The sequence below is a fragment of the Nicotiana tabacum genome, chromosome 23 (assembly GCF_000715075.1).
Source record: "Nicotiana tabacum cultivar K326 chromosome 23, ASM71507v2, whole genome shotgun sequence".
Lineage (NCBI taxonomy): Eukaryota > Viridiplantae > Streptophyta > Magnoliopsida > Solanales > Solanaceae > Nicotiana > Nicotiana tabacum.
The window spans coordinates 16,185,554-16,201,493 of record NC_134102.1 but is presented as its reverse complement, the minus strand read 5'-3'; the positions used below and the strand labels follow the sequence as shown (position 1 = coordinate 16,201,493).

Here is a 15,940-nt window from a genome sequence, read left to right as displayed (position 1 = left end):
GGATGACATGTACTGAGATTCTTAAATTGCTCAACTACAGTAAACATTGTATCTAACAAAGTAATGTTTTTCTCTTTCATTTATTCCAGGAGATAGGAAGGTCATTTGTGGTTTCAATATTGAGGCTATATTCTTACTTAATCAATGTGGCTAAGTTACATGTGAAACAATGGATTCGAACTCTTAACTTCCTTAAATTTTACAACAAAAAATTTATTTCATTCTTGAAACATTACATAGAGAATTAAAGAATCAAATGAATACAAATACACTTGGAAACAAAATATGTAATTAGGGGCGGGCATAATATCGACCGAGTCGAAAAAACTGACTGAACCGTAAACTTAAGTATATTTGGTTTCAGTTTTTCGGTTTATTTGATCGGTTTATGTTTTTCGTAATTTCGGTATTCGGTTTTGAAACTTCGATTTTAAGTTAAATTGAAAAATCGAATGGGTCCTAGCTTCTGGGCTCCTCTTAAGTTGTCTAGCCCAACTTATCCACATATTTAAATTTTAAAATTTGAGGCCCAAACCCAAATAAAGTCTCACATTCTAAAAATTAACCCTTTTTGTTTGCCAATGCATCTTTCATGTTTGTTTGCTTGCATGTTGTCGATGTTGCTGTGGTATAATGACATTCATCTTTGTTTGCAAGCGTCTCTTTCAGTTTTTATAAGAAAAAGTTATTGCATTTTTGAAATAGAAGAAAACAGTACTCCTACTATAAATTTATTTTGCATAATATTTGTTTATGTTTCATGGAAAGTGTGAGATCTAAAGTAGAAAACCTTTTATATAATAGATACTAAGGCTCCTCTAATTTTAACTTGCTTAGATTATACTTTTAGATGATCTACGAGATAGTTATATTGTAATCTTTGTCGAATAAATTTATATTTTCTACATCAACTAAATAATTTGGCTAATCATATTATTAGTATCGCATTTTCGAGTTTTAGTTGCACTAAAATATAAAATTAGTCATATTTTTTAGTAGAAAAACTCCAATTTAAAAGCTCAATACGACAAGACTAAACCAATCGAATCTAACCGAAAATCGATCAAACCGAATTAGCAAAAACCAAAGAAACCAAACTAATTTTGATTCGATTATTAGTGCACCAAATAAAAAAATCAAAAATCGAACAAATCAAAAATCGAACCGAACCGACCTAAGCTCACGCCTATTCAGAAAGGAATCTTTACGCAAATAGCCACTACACGGAATCTGCCAATTTATCTAGTAATGATCTTTGACGGCATAAAGATGCAGCACATGGTAAATAATGGACAAATGAGTCGGCTCAAATCTCGTAGAGTTAAGTTGGTTAGGGACTTGGGTGTTCAAGATTATCATTGTCAACTATTTTTTCTATTCTATTTTGTGTGATAATATTTCTTATTAGTTTGTTTTAAAAAAATAAATATTCTATATAATATTTTTTTAATAAGAAACTTTTATAACAACATAAATACTATGATATGTTTAAATTATAGATTTCAAAAGTTTTATATCTATACGCATAATATGAAATATTTAAAGTTACAATGTCAAGTAAAACTGCGACAAATAAAATAAAATAGGAGAGTAATTTGGACGTGCCAACTAGGTGGAGTTGACTTCACAATATTGAAATTTTTTATTTTACGAATGCAATATTGTAGTAGCTGGCTAGCTGCAGCGGACGTTCTCGTATTGAACGAGTCAAAGAAAGACAACAATTAGTGGTTCTTCATCATCTTTTTCCGCGCACGTTGAGCAACTTTATTAATTTTGACTTTTATATTATGATGGAGTGATAAATGTTCGAGCCTGGATTATGGAATCGCTTTTATTAGATAAAGCCTTTTGCCTCGCAATGCGTAATTTTTCGATGCAAATATGAATTTAGTCAGACTACTAATGTAAATATGGGATACCAACAGAAGGCTTTCGATTATCTCCGCGCAATAAAAGGTTTTAAAAATCCCTAGTAACTCGCATTCCTCTTATAAATCTGCTTTCCCCTTGCAAGAGGAACAAAGAGGCAAGTACATCTGCATTTCTCATTCTATATTGCACAATAAATTAATTACATTCTTTGCTACCTTTCGTTTCCCTTCCATTCCTTGCTACCTCAAGACTACAAAATTATATCTTTGAGGAAATTATTATTCGTAGCAATTTACTGTCTTAGTTTGTTCATCTTGCTACTCATACTTTTCTGTTCCAAAATTAGTTTTTAGAGGAACTACTACTACTACTACTATTAACTACACTACTACTACTATTACGTACACTAGTTATAAACTCAAGATAATTGGAGTCGGCTATATGACTCGTCACTATCAATTTATCACTATGTAACATATTACTCCCTTGTGTTTCCATTTCTTAACTCATCTCTTTCTTGTTGGAATTACCGTTTCAAGAAAGTTATCGAATTAATTAGAAGAATAGCACATCATATTGAGATTACCCAAATGGATCAACAAATTCCACATCTTTATCAAACTTCTGTAAATGAAGCTACAGGGAATGAGGTACTCTCTCTCTCTCACACACAAAAGCTATACTTCTTTAATTCGGTTTAAGGTTTTGTTTGTGCTTTTGGACAAGAGAGACCATAACCTAAAGATCATAAGATGTTTCTTTATAAGGCCATTTAGTAATTACATAGTTTGCATTAAGCTAAGTAATACTTAAAATTTTTGATGCTTTTTCATTAATTACAGATTGAAGAAGGGAAGAAAGTGGATCATTTAATCGACATAGAGGAAACAAATGATCAAGACCAATCAAGGTTGCAAACAAATAAAGCTGCAAAGCAAATATTTGATGAAAAATTTAAGGATTTCAACAATTCGTCTATATATCAAATCAACTACCATATTCAAAGTAAGTGCAGGGCTAAGTGAATCAAATCCAAATGCTTATAAGCCAATGTTGATCTCCATTGGTCCTTATCATAAACAAAATCTTGAACTTCGGTCGATTGAAAAGTACAAACTGATGTACCTACAACGATTTCTCCGAAGGAAAGAAGGGATTGATGTGGAAGGTTGTATCAGAGAAATAGAAGAACTGAAAGATGAAGCGCGTAAGTGTTATGATGATATACATGACTTTTATAGTGATAATATTGGTGAATTTTTGCTGATGTTATTGCTTGATGGTTCTGATTGATGAGTCGCGAGCCGGTGTTAACGAGAGGCTGGAGGTTTGGAGACAGGCTCTTGAGTCTAAGGGTTTCAAGCTGAGCAGGACGAAGACGGAATACCTGGAGTGTAAGTTCAACGCTGAGCCAGGAGAAGTGGGCATGGATGTGAGGCTTGATTCGCAGGTCATCCCGAGTAGAGGCAGCTTCAAGTACCTTGGTTTGGTTATCCAGGGGGGAGGGAGATCGACGAGGATGTCACACACCGTATTGGGGTAGGATGGATGAAGTGGAGGTTAGCATCTGGAGTCCTGTGTGACAAGATAGTGCCACCGATACTCAAAGGTAAATTTTATAAAGCGGTGGTTAGACCGGCCATGATGTATGTGGCTGAGTGTTGGCCCGTTAAGAACTCACATATCCAGAAGATGAAAGTAGTAAAAATGAGGATGTTGTGGTAGATGTGCGGGCACACTAGGATAGATAAGATTAGGAATGATGATATTCGGGAGAAGGTGCATGTGGCTCCCATTGATGACAAGATGTGGGAAGCGAGACTTATAGTTCAGACATGTTCAGAGGAGAAGCCTAGATGCTCCAGTACGGAGGTGTGAGCAGCTAGTTACGGAGGGCACGAGAAGAGGTAGAGGGTGGCCTAAGAAGTATTGGGGAGAGGTGATCAGGCAGGATATGGAGAGGCTCCAGATTTTCGAGGACATGACACTTGATAGGAAGATGTGGAGGTCGAGTATTAGGGTTGTAGGTTAGGAGGTAGTTGAGTCGTGACCATGGTGGGACTAGCCATGCAGGATTTTTGTCTAAGGTAACTAGTGGGAATGTTGTGGCTTACTATTTCGCTTTTCAGTGCATGTCCTATTTACTAGCTATCGCTTTTGCTTTACATCTTTTTTCTAGATTTCATGGTGTTCCTATTTTTCTTATGACTGTTGTGGTGATACTAATATTTACTAATATTGTCTCTCTTTGCTTTGCATCTTTCTTCTGGATTTCATGGTATTCCTATTTATCCTATGATTGTTGTTGTGATACTAATATTGTCTCCCTTTTGCCCTTTTGTCTTTTTATTTTTTTTGAGCCGAGGGTCTTTCGGAAACAACCTCTCTACTCCTTCGGGGTAGGGGTAAGGTCTGCGTACACACTACCCTCCCCAGACCCCATTAGTGGGATTTTACTGGGTTGTTGTTGTTGTTGTTGTTGTTGTTGTTGTTGTTATTGCTTGATGGTTATTTTGTGGTTGAGTATATTCGAAAGCGTTGTGGAGTAAATCCAACAGGAGAAGACATGATTATCAGGGGAGGTTGCATAAATAATCAAGTACGTCGAGATTTGTTGTTACTAGAAAACCAACTTTCTTTCTTTGTCCTCGCCAAACTTCATGACATTGACAATGGATGTTGATAGAATTCGAGGGTCCACCAAACTATTTAGAGAACTAGGTTCTCTATTAGTTTCTACAGATTACACGAACACATCAGAAAGTAAATAACACTGAGAGTTTTTTACGTGAAAAATTCTCAGCTCAACGAGATTAAAAACCACGACCTACCCTTGTACGATTTCAACTTCACTACTGAGCAACTTTCAGATTACAACCTATGCAACTTAGGAATTAACCTTTTAATCCCTCACTAACTTGTAACATACTATTACAAGCCACTTTGTAATAACTCTATTACAAAGACTTTACAACTCGACTAACTCTAGCCAAGATACAAATACAAGGGTTTATGATTTACAAAGGATTTTCTACGGAATACTTCTAAACAAGCTAAGTAGGAATTATAATTAAAGAATTATTATAAATTTACAACTCAACTAAGGACATGCAATAATTTAATATGGGGAACTGGTCCGTAGTAGTGTTGTTCTTTGTTCTTGATGCACTTGAGAATTGTTTTCTTGATGATCAATCACAGTAAGTGGCTTGAGTAAATTCTCTAGGTGTTCACGTGATTTGTTTTACCTTCCTTGATGTTAATAATGCATTTGTGACATCACTAGGATGGTGTAAGCAAGGTAGGTAAAATACACTCCTCATAAAAATGACTGCTGCACTGTTTCTGCACTGTAGCGTGTGCATGCAACAACTTTACAGCTGGGGCAGTTGACTTGTGCAGTTTCCTCGGGAAACGGTAGCTATCTGTTCCCTCTGTTGTTCCTTTGACTCTGAAGAGTTGAACCATATCCCAAGCTGGAACCTTTTGATCGTAAGGTCTTAAGAATGTGTAACATGTTCCTTATCTGTTTCTTGATAGTAAGTTTGTTAGATCATCAAAACATAATAGGGATATACATATAGCCTATAAATTCCCCTCTTTTTGGTGATAACAAACTTAGAATTCAAGTTCCCCCTAAGAACCAACATTTCCTGAATTCCCCCTGAATCTGTTTCCCATCATGTTCCCCCTGAATTATTTTTTCCCCTTTTGGCATCATAAAAAGATTAGTAACATGCTTATAGGAAAAAGAAGTCTAGCTTGAGTTAACTCATGCCACTTGTGTGCACACAACATGACTAAAAACATAGCATAAAGACAAGACATATACAACAAAAAGGGAAAAGCTTCCATTAACAATTTGGATTTGAAAACATGGAGCAGAGTCAATGTTACTGACAACCATCCACAATTTAGAACAACAAAAACAAATACCACAAACATCATAAAAAAAAAACTAATCATAGGAAATCAATACTTAAGACTTGACACTGAGGGGACACTGTTTAGGGAGCACTGGAAGGAGAGGGCTTAGAGGCAGAGGCAAGGGTTTGGAGGATGATATCCATTCGAGCATTCGCCGACATTTGCTCATTGAGCTGTTTCTCTTTCAGGTCCTCCACCTGTTTCTTGAGCTCAGCATTATCCTTGGTCAGACGGACAACCTCTTCACTTTGAGAGATACTGGAACCAGGTGCCTCCTGAAGCTAACTTAACAGACTCTCAAGAATAGCATTCCTTGCTTTCAACTGCCTTATCTTAGCAGTAGCACTGTTTTGAGCGTTGATCAACTGAGAAATGGTAGAAGTGCTTCCAACTCCTCCAGCCCTATCAATGTACTCACATTCTTCCAGAGTGGGCTTGGAGAAAGTTTGCTTCTTAGTGCCCACTTTATCTTGTCCCAGAGGAACCTTGAAGTACTCAAAGACCTTGGTGAGAAGGAACCCATAAGGCAGCCCATGATTACCATCTTTAAAATCGACCACTTTTTGCATGTGCTATATCATGATCCCAGGCAGGTTGATAGTAGTGAAGTTGTCCAGTGCTTCCATGAGGAACAGGTCTGCACGAGAAGTGATAGATCTCCTCTCAGCACGAGGGAGCAAGACCTTGTTCACCATCTTAAATAGCAGTTGGTACACTAGAAGGAGGGCCTTCTTCTGTACCCGTTCCCCTTACTGAACTTCTCTGTCCTTCAGGATGGCGTTTCTGAAATTTTTGAGAAAAAGATCCCTGAACACTAGATAGCCCTTCAGCAGGCATATCCAGAATAGATCCCAACAAAGCAGAGTCCATTACCATGTCAACTCCATTCACAAACACGCAGATGTGATCATCCTCAGTTTTGAAGAGGTCGGCATAGAAACTTTAAACTTCCTCCTCATACACCTTTGGAGCATCACTTGTGAACAAATGTGTCCACTGTTGAAACTCACAAATTTCAACCAGCTGTCTCATACCAGCCTCCTCCAAAATGTCAGACTTTTTGATTCCTCAACTTCTTTTGATTCCTCAACTTCTCTTTCCCAGCACTCTCTGGATCACTAACTTTAGCCTTATTTGAGGAACCAGGTTCCTCATCAGTATCAACTTTTCTCTTAGCAGACTTGCGAACATTCTTTCCTTTTTCATCAGACTTCACAAACTTTTCACCCAATTCTTCCTTCACGCTGGCAGCAGACTCTTCTACCAACTTATCACCATATTCTTTCACCATATTTTCACTAGCGACAACATCATCAGACTTGTTCAGACTTTCAGCAGACACAAAAGATCCCCTTTTAGGCTTGGGGAGACAATGCTTCTGTGAGCGCGTTCTAGTTAAGGAACCAGGTTCCTATTCTATTTCATTATTCACATACACAACTGGCACTGTCGTCTCGCTCACAAATTTCCCATCTTTCACTAATTTTCTTCTTCTTGACTTAGCTTGGCTGTTCTTAAGCGCAGACTCAAGAGCCTCCTTCCTTTGTAACCTTGTAGTAGGTCACTTAGGAGTAGACTCTTGAGAAACCATTAGTCTATGCCTAGTAAAGCTAGTAATTGGCATATCATCAGAATCCTCTTCACTTTCCCAAATTACTTCTTCAGAATCAGATCTCATCTCAGGCACAACCACAGACAAAGGCTCAACATCGAAATAAGGGGAAGAAGCAGGATCAATACTGACCTGGGGTTCTTGAGAGGACCCCTGAGTTGGATCCTCTGAGGAGGGATCAAGTTCCTCAGTTGGTAACCCAGTAGTATTGTCCTGTGCCGATTGTTCAACAGGCACAAGCTCTCTACTCTCTACCACAGTTTTAGACTCTTCCCTCTGAGCCTCAGACCCATCCGCACTTCCTTATATAACAACCCCTTCATTAGCTATAGATACCATATTCTCTATTGCTTCTTTCTCTTGTAACTCCATTGAAATCGAAGAAGAAGAAGAAGAAGAAGAAGAAGAAGAAGAAGAAGAAGAAGAAGAAGAAGAAGAAGAAGTTGTACCTGTAGGCTCAAGATTGGGAACCGAAGCATTCTTAGAAGCAACAGTTGGATCTATATTTGAGCCTTCATCCAAAGGAAGACTAGAGATTTCCTGATTTTCTTCTTCGTCAACTGTACCCTTTTCACCCAGATTTTTCGGCGAGGCAGGAAGAGAGCTCGTGGCCATAAACCTTTTAGGACTCGAGATTTTACGACTCCTATGAGAATCAGAACTCGATTAGGTAGGAGAGGAAACTGAGAGTGAGGGTGACTTTGTCCTAGGGTTTTGACTAGTAGTAGTGAGGAGTGAGGAGTCCAATATTTGTGTTTTAACTGGTGAGGACTCAGTTAATGTGTTACTTGGAACACTCAAGTTTTCATGATTTTCAGCCATGGTGAGAAGTGATAAATTGAAGAAAAGGAATGGGTAGTTTGAAGAGAGAAAGAAGAAGAGAGAGTTTGAAGTTTGATGTGAAGAGTTATGACAGTGATGGATGTATTTAAGATGGATGAGGGACTGGTTAAGAAAGGGCGGCAGTTTTGGGAGTCAGATCGATTATTAACGGGTGACACATTTGGGTTCACAAGACACAAGGAAAATAAACTGACGCACTAGTGACGTGGCACTTGTTTTAACTGTTCAAAATTGTGCATGAGAGAACAGAGAAACTACTAACCTGTGTCAGGAGAACCCGGTTCCCTAACTAATCTTGCATTTGTAAGTTTTGCCCTTTTTACCCGCGCGTACTGCATCAACTGCCTATTTGCTCTATAATCATTATACGTGTCTACCTGTAACGGTATAGAGATGAGTTAGACTTTGCCAGAAAATACTTTTTAGCTAATTTTACCTGAACATTTCTTTCATAACCAATCATCGAGGGACCAGGTTCTTATTTGGGTTTTATCAACCCCGGTGCCAGACGATTTCTTTCAAAATGTTCTCTACTCAAAGCCTTGGTAAATATGTCTGCAATCTGATCTTCTGTGCTGCAAAATTTCATGCAAATGAGCCCCTTTTCAACATTGTCTCTGAGGAAGTAGTGACACACATTAATGTGCTTGGTTCTCTTATGTTGGACTGGATTTTTGGCCATATTGAGTGAACTTGTATTGTCACACAAGAGGGGCACATAGTCAGAGAACACTCCAAAGTCTTCCAACTGTTGTTTGATCCTTAACAATTGAGCACAGAAAAAAGCAGCTGCTACATATTTCGCTTATGCAGTTGAGAGTGCCACGAAGTTTTGCTTCCTTGTACCATATGAGATTAGATAAGAACCCAGGAAAGGTGCCATTCTAGACGTGCTTTTCCTGTCCATCAGATATCCTGCATAATCAACATCAGCATACCCAACAAGATTAAAGCGGTCACCTGAGGGATAGTACAAAACCAGATCCTGCGTTCCTTTGAGATATCTCAATATTCTCTTGGCAGCCTTGAGATGAGATTCCTTTGGATTAGACTAAAATCTTGCACAAAGACCCACGCCAAACACAATGTCTGGTCTGCTTGTAGTGAGATACAAGAATGACCCTATAATCCCTCTATACATGGTCTGATTTACAGGGGAACCAGATTCATCCATGTCTAGACGAGTAGCTGTGGCAATAAGAGTGTCAATAACTTTTGATGCTTCCATGTCAGACCTTTTCAGCAGCTCCTTGATGTACTTCTACTGACTTGTCAATGTTCCCTTTTGAGATTGCCTCACTTGAAGTCCCAGGAAGAAATTTAATTCTCCCATCATACTCATCTCGAACTCACTCCCCATGAGTTTTTCAAACTCTTCACAAAGAGAGTCAACTGTGGCTCCGAAAATGATATCATCAACATATACTTGAACAATGAGCATGTTCCTCCCTCTTTTCTTCAGAAAAAGTAGTACTGTCAATTTTCCCTCTTGTAAAGCCATTTTTTATAAGAAACTTTGATAACCTTTCATACCAAGCCCGGGGAGCCTGCTTTAGCCCATACATTGCCTTGTCCAGTTTGAACACATGCTCAGGATGTTCGTGACTCTCAAATCCAGGAGGTTGCTTGACACAAACTTCTTCTTTTAGGTAGCCATTTAGAAATGCACTTTTGACATCCATTTGGAACAATGTGAAATCCATATGAGATGCAAAGGCAATAAGAATTCTAATAGCTTCCATTCGAGCAACTGGAGCAAATGTTTCATCATAATCAATCCTTTCTTCCTGATTGTAGCCTTGAACTATAAGCCTTGCCTTGTTTCTTGTTGTATTTCCAAACTCATCAAGTTTGTTCCTGAATGCCCACATGGTCCCTATGATAGTTCGATCTGCAGGTCGAGGAACCAGGTGCCATACCTTGTTTCTTTCAAATTGATGCAACTCCTCTTGCATGGATGTGATCCAGTCTGCATCTTTCAACGCTTCTTTGATATTTTTGGGATCTATTTAGGAAAGAAAGGCTGAAAAGGCAAGTGAGTTTCTTGCTTTTGATCTAGTTTGAACTCCTGAGTCAAGAGGGGTGATTATGTTGTCAAGTGGATGTGAGCTTTTGTGCTTCTAATTTGGTACCTGAATCTCATTGGTAGAGGACCCAGGTATGTATGACTGAGGTTCTTGGGCACTTCTTACTTCAACAAGTGGAGTACCTTGGACTTCATTAACAACTCTATTTTGAGCTTCAGTTGGTGTGATCAGGGGACCAGGTTCCTCTCCAATAAATGGAGGTGTACTCGTATCATCTTCACTGGATTCCTTTACATGACTCATCATGTCTGCTTTTCTATTTGTCATGTCAATAACTTCTCATGGAACATATAAAGGTTCTCCATCTTGATTAGCATGTATGTCCTTCTCATAGGAGAGGTGTGATTCATTAAATATCACATGTATACTTTCCTTAACACATTGAGTCCTTTTGTTGTATACTTTGTAAGCTTTGCTTTGAGATGAGTATCCCAGAAAGATTCCTTCATCACTTTTGGCATCGAATTTTCCAAGATCTTCCTTTCCATTGTTGAGGACAAAACATTTACACCCAAAAGTCCTTAGATGTGTCATCTTGGGGTTCCTTCTATTCAACAGTTCATATGGAGTCTTGTCCAGAAGGGACCTGATCATGCACCTGTTCACCAAGTAGCAAGCAATATTGACAACTTCTGCCCATAAATTCTTTGCAATCCCACTGTCAATCAATATTGTCCTTGCCATGTCTTCAAGAGTTCTATTCTTTCTCTCCACAATACCATTTTGTTGAGGTGTTCTTGGAGCTGAAAAATTGTGAGTGATACCATTTTCAGTACAAAACTCATCAAATTTGGCATTGTCGAACTCTATCCCATGATCAGACCTGATGCAAGCTATATTTTTACCCATATTCACTTGAATCTTTTTGACGAAGGCAACAAACACTTCAAAGGTTTTATCCTTGGTTCTAAGAAATAGAGTCCAGGTGAATCTGGAGTAATCGTCAACTATAACGAAGATATATTTCTTTCCTCCCCTGCTTCCCACCCTCATGGGTCCCCATAAATCCATGTGAAGAAGATTAAGTGGACTTGAGGTACTGACTTCCCTTTTGGGCTTGAATGAGGATCTGACTTGCTTGCCTTTTACACATGCATCACACACTTTGTGATCCTTGAAACTTGACTTTGGCAGACCACGAACCTGGTCCTTCCTGACCAATTTGTTCAGCAACGTGAAGCTTGCATGACCCAACCTCCTATGCCATAATTCAGCATCATCATCAACAACACTTAGACAGCTGAGATCACCATTCTGCAGAGACTCAAAATCAGCAACATAGATATTTTTGTATCTTTTTGCTACTAGCACCACCTCACCAGTCACTAGGTTTGTGACTATACATATTTTTGACACAAATTCCACCTTGTTTCCCTTGTCACAGATCTGGGAAACACTTAGCAAGCTGTACTTCAACCCGTTCACGTAGTACACATTTTCGATTGAGTGTGAAAGAGACTTCCCAATCCTTCCAACTCCCAGAATGTATCCTTTCTTGTAATTTCCAAAGGATACACTCCCTCCTCGTAGGGCCTTAAGTGAAAGGAAATCATTTGTACTTTCAGTCATATGCTTTGAGCAACCACTATCCATGTACCATTGTAGGCTACTTCCTTTCACTGTTCCCTGTACAAGAAAATTAGGAATTAGACTTAGGAACCCAAACGAGTTTGGGTCCCTTGTAATAAGGAAATGGGTGAATGAGGGATCTTCTGATCCAAACAAGTATTATGCGTTTTTTATATGAGGGACCAGGTTCTCTACCAGTAGATACCTTTTTTAGCAAAAACTTTATTTTTCTGCTGTGACTTAAATCTGGCCATACAGTTTTCTTTAAAGTGTCCAGTGTTACCGCAGTGCGTGCAAAGTCAATTGTCAGGTACAATAACGTACTTGCTATGAGGGTTGTAGGGAATCTTTTCCCTTTGGAACCCAATCCCCCGCCTGTTTCCCCCATTATCGGTGTACATGGCAGTGATAGCATTAGAGGATCAGGTCCACTTGAGTGATTTTTCAAGATCACCCTTCACTCTACCTAGTTCTTCCTGAAGTTGTTTGTTTTTCTCAAGCTCAGCACACAAACTAGACTTCACTGAATTTAACTCACTTTTAAGCTTAATGTGTGCCTCACTTGCAACTTCCTTTCCCTTTTGAGAATTTTTAGGCCTACTCTCCATTTTAAGTTCCCTAATTGTTTCCTTCAAGTCCACTACCACCACTAATAGGTCATCTCTCTCATGCTCAATGTTAGCAACTCTCTCAACTAAGACTTCTTTTTCCTTTCTTACACACTCAAAGGTCTCTTTTAGGTCTACCACAACGACCATTAGATCATCTCTTTCATGTTCTATATTTGCAATTTTTTCATCTTAGATATCGTTCTCTTTCTTCAAGTTCTCAATTGTTTCCTTTAAATCAACAACCACGACTACTAGGTCATCTCTGGTTTGTTATGCTTCTCCTAACTCCATAGTTAAAGCATCTTTTTCATTTATAAGATTGTGATAAGCATCAATTAACATATTTTCCAAAGGCATGAGTTTTTTAGGAGAATAAGATTTCAGATTTCTCTGAACATCCAGAAAATTTACCTCATCATCGTCGTCATCTTCATCATCATTAGACTTAGCCATCAAGGCAAAGGTTGAGTCATACTCAGTTGCTTCACTTTTCACTGCCATCATTGAACTATCACCATGATCATTTTATTCTTCAGATTCGTTGGAGGAGTTTTCCCATGTAGCAAGAGCTTGCTTTACAACATTATCAACGACATTCTTTCTCTTAAAGCATTTATCAGGAACCGGGTTCCTCTTGGCTGCTTTGTCAAAGTTATTTTTGTACTGATCTTGCTTTAGGAGAGGGAAATCCTTGATGAAGTGTCCTAGCTTGCCACATTTATGATAGAGGTCATAATTTTTTGGCTTGCTAGAACTTCCCCTTTTTGGAATGCCTCCATTCCTACGAACTATCTTCTAGAATCTTCTTGTCAAGTAAGCCATATCACCATCCTCACCACTTGAATCATTGCTGTTTGTCTTGAGGACTAGGTTCTTCTCCCTTTTGGATTCTCTTCTTTTATTGTCCTTCTTCTTCTTCTTCTTCTTCTTCTTCTTCTTCTTCTTCTTCTTCTTCTTCTTCTTCATTTCATATGTTTTCAGATTGCCGTCAAGTTCATCAATGGTTATCTCCTGCAAGTCCTTCGCCTCTGTAATAGCGTTCACTTTGCTTTCCTAAGAACGGGGCAGCACACTAAGGATTTTTCTGACAAGCTTGGTTCTTGGAATAATTTCACCAAGAGAGTGAAGCTCATTAATGATAGAGGTGAACCGAGTATGCATATCTTGGATGGATTCATCATCTTTCATCCTGAAGAGCTCGTATTCAGTTGTGAGCATGTCGATCTTGGATTGCTTAATTTGTGTTGTTCCTTCGTGAGCTGTCTGAAGGGCTTCCCAGATTTCTTTGGTTGACTGACATGCCGATATCCTGTTGTATTCATCAGGACTAATGCCACAAACAAGAATTTTCTTCGCACAAAAATTCTTTTCTACGGCCTTTCGATCATCGTCATTGAATTCCTTCCTTGTCTTGGGAATGGATACAACTGGGTCGCCAAGATTCTTGGTAGGAATAAAGGGTCCATCACAGATAACATCCCATAGATCTGAATTTTCAGCCATGATGAATTCGTGCATCCTAGTCTTCCACCATCCATAATACTGTCCGTTGAACCTAGGTGGTCTGTAAGTAGATTGGCCTTCTTCGAAGTTTGGCAGAGCGGCCATGAGTATCCTTTCTAGGTGTTAGCCTGATAACCTGCTCTGATACCTATTGATAGAATTCGAGGGTCCATCAAACTATATAGAGAACCAGGTTCTCTATTAGTTTTTACAGATTATACGAACACAACAGAAAGTAAATAACACTGAGATTTTTTACGTGAAAAATTTCTAACTCAACGGGATTAGAAACCACGACCTACCCTTGTAGAATTTCAACTTCACTACTGAGCAACTTTCAGATTACAACCTATGCAACCTAGGAATTAACCTCTTAATCCCTTACTAACTTGTAATATACTATTACAAGCCACTTTGTAATAACTCTATTACAAAGACTTCACAACTCGACTAACTCTAGCCAAGACACAAACACAAGGGTTTATGATTTACAAAGGGTTTCCTACGGAATGCTTCTAAATAAGCTAAGTAGGAAATACAATTTAAGAACTATTACAAAGTTACAACTCAACTAATAACATACAATAACTTAATATGGGAACTGGTCCGTAGTAGTGTTGTTCTTTGTTCTTGATACACTTGAGAATCGTTTTCTTGATGATCAATCACAGTAAATGGCTTGAGTAAATTCTCTAAGTGTTCAAGTGATTTGTTTTACCTTCCTTGATGTTAATAATGCATTTGTGATATCATTCGGATGATGTAAGCAAGGTAGGTAAATGATACTCCCCATAAAGTTGGCTATTGCACTGTAGCATGTGCAGGCAGCAACTTTACAGCTGGGGCAGTTGACTTGTGTAATTTCCTCGAGAAACGGTAGTTATATGTTCCCTCTGTTATTCCTTTGACTCTGAAGAGTTAAACTACATCCCAAGCTGGAACCTTTTGATCGTAAGGTCTTGAGAATGTGTAATAGGTTCCTTATCTAGTTCTTGACAGTAAATTTGTTAGATCATCAAAACATAACAGGGATATACATATAGCCTATCAGATGTTGATTAAACATCATTCATAATAATGGTGAAGTGTACCTTTCTTCCTTGTTTACCAAAGATTACTCCTGCATCCTTTGTTGAGACTGAAGGTAATGCCAAAAATATCAAATATTTACTTCAATTAGTACACATGTCATGCCACCCTTTAGAGATGAAAACTGGCTTAGCTCTGAATAGGCATAACATTGAAATCGAACGTTGTGGGAAAAGCTTATGCGGGAATCTGTTACAAATAATTAAGCCAAAAGAAATAGCAATAGATAGTAACCACTTAATATGGCATGGCATTATGCCAAATGCAACATAGCTTTGTGAAGCTGGAGTTAGTTTTACAAAGGTTGGAACTGTCTATACTTGTTTGTAGGAAGACAACCTTGAAGATAGCACAAGTTTATTTGACATTAAATTCGAGAATGGATTGATGAAAATTCCTTGTTTTCAAGTCGTTGATGATACAGAGACTATCCTGAGAAATCTCATAGCTTACGAGCAACAGTCGCCTAATGCACATTTTAGATATTTCAGTGATTATGCAGTTTTCATAGATCAGAAAAAGATGCGAATTTGCTTCGCTTAAAAGGAGTTATTAGGAACAAAATAGGAGAGGACAAAGAAGTGGATAACTTATTTAATAAAATTGGGAAAGGGGTCGCCATTTCACCTGATTTCTATTACAAAGAAGAATGCAGAAAAGTAGTTCAACATTGTGAAAAACCATGGAACAGAATGAAGGCAAATTTGAGGCGCAATTATTTTCATAGTCCTTGGGCTGGAGTTTCAACTGTGGCAGCAATCATACTCCTCTTACTCATAGTTACACATGCAATTCTATCTTTTATAAGTGTTCTAATTAAGTAG

General features: G+C 38.3%; 1 pseudogene; it reads left to right on the top strand.

Annotated features, from left to right (window-relative positions):
• Positions 1 to 1,913: 1,913 nt before the first annotated feature.
• On the top strand, positions 1,914 to 15,940 carry LOC107796279 (UPF0481 protein At3g47200-like; annotated as a pseudogene).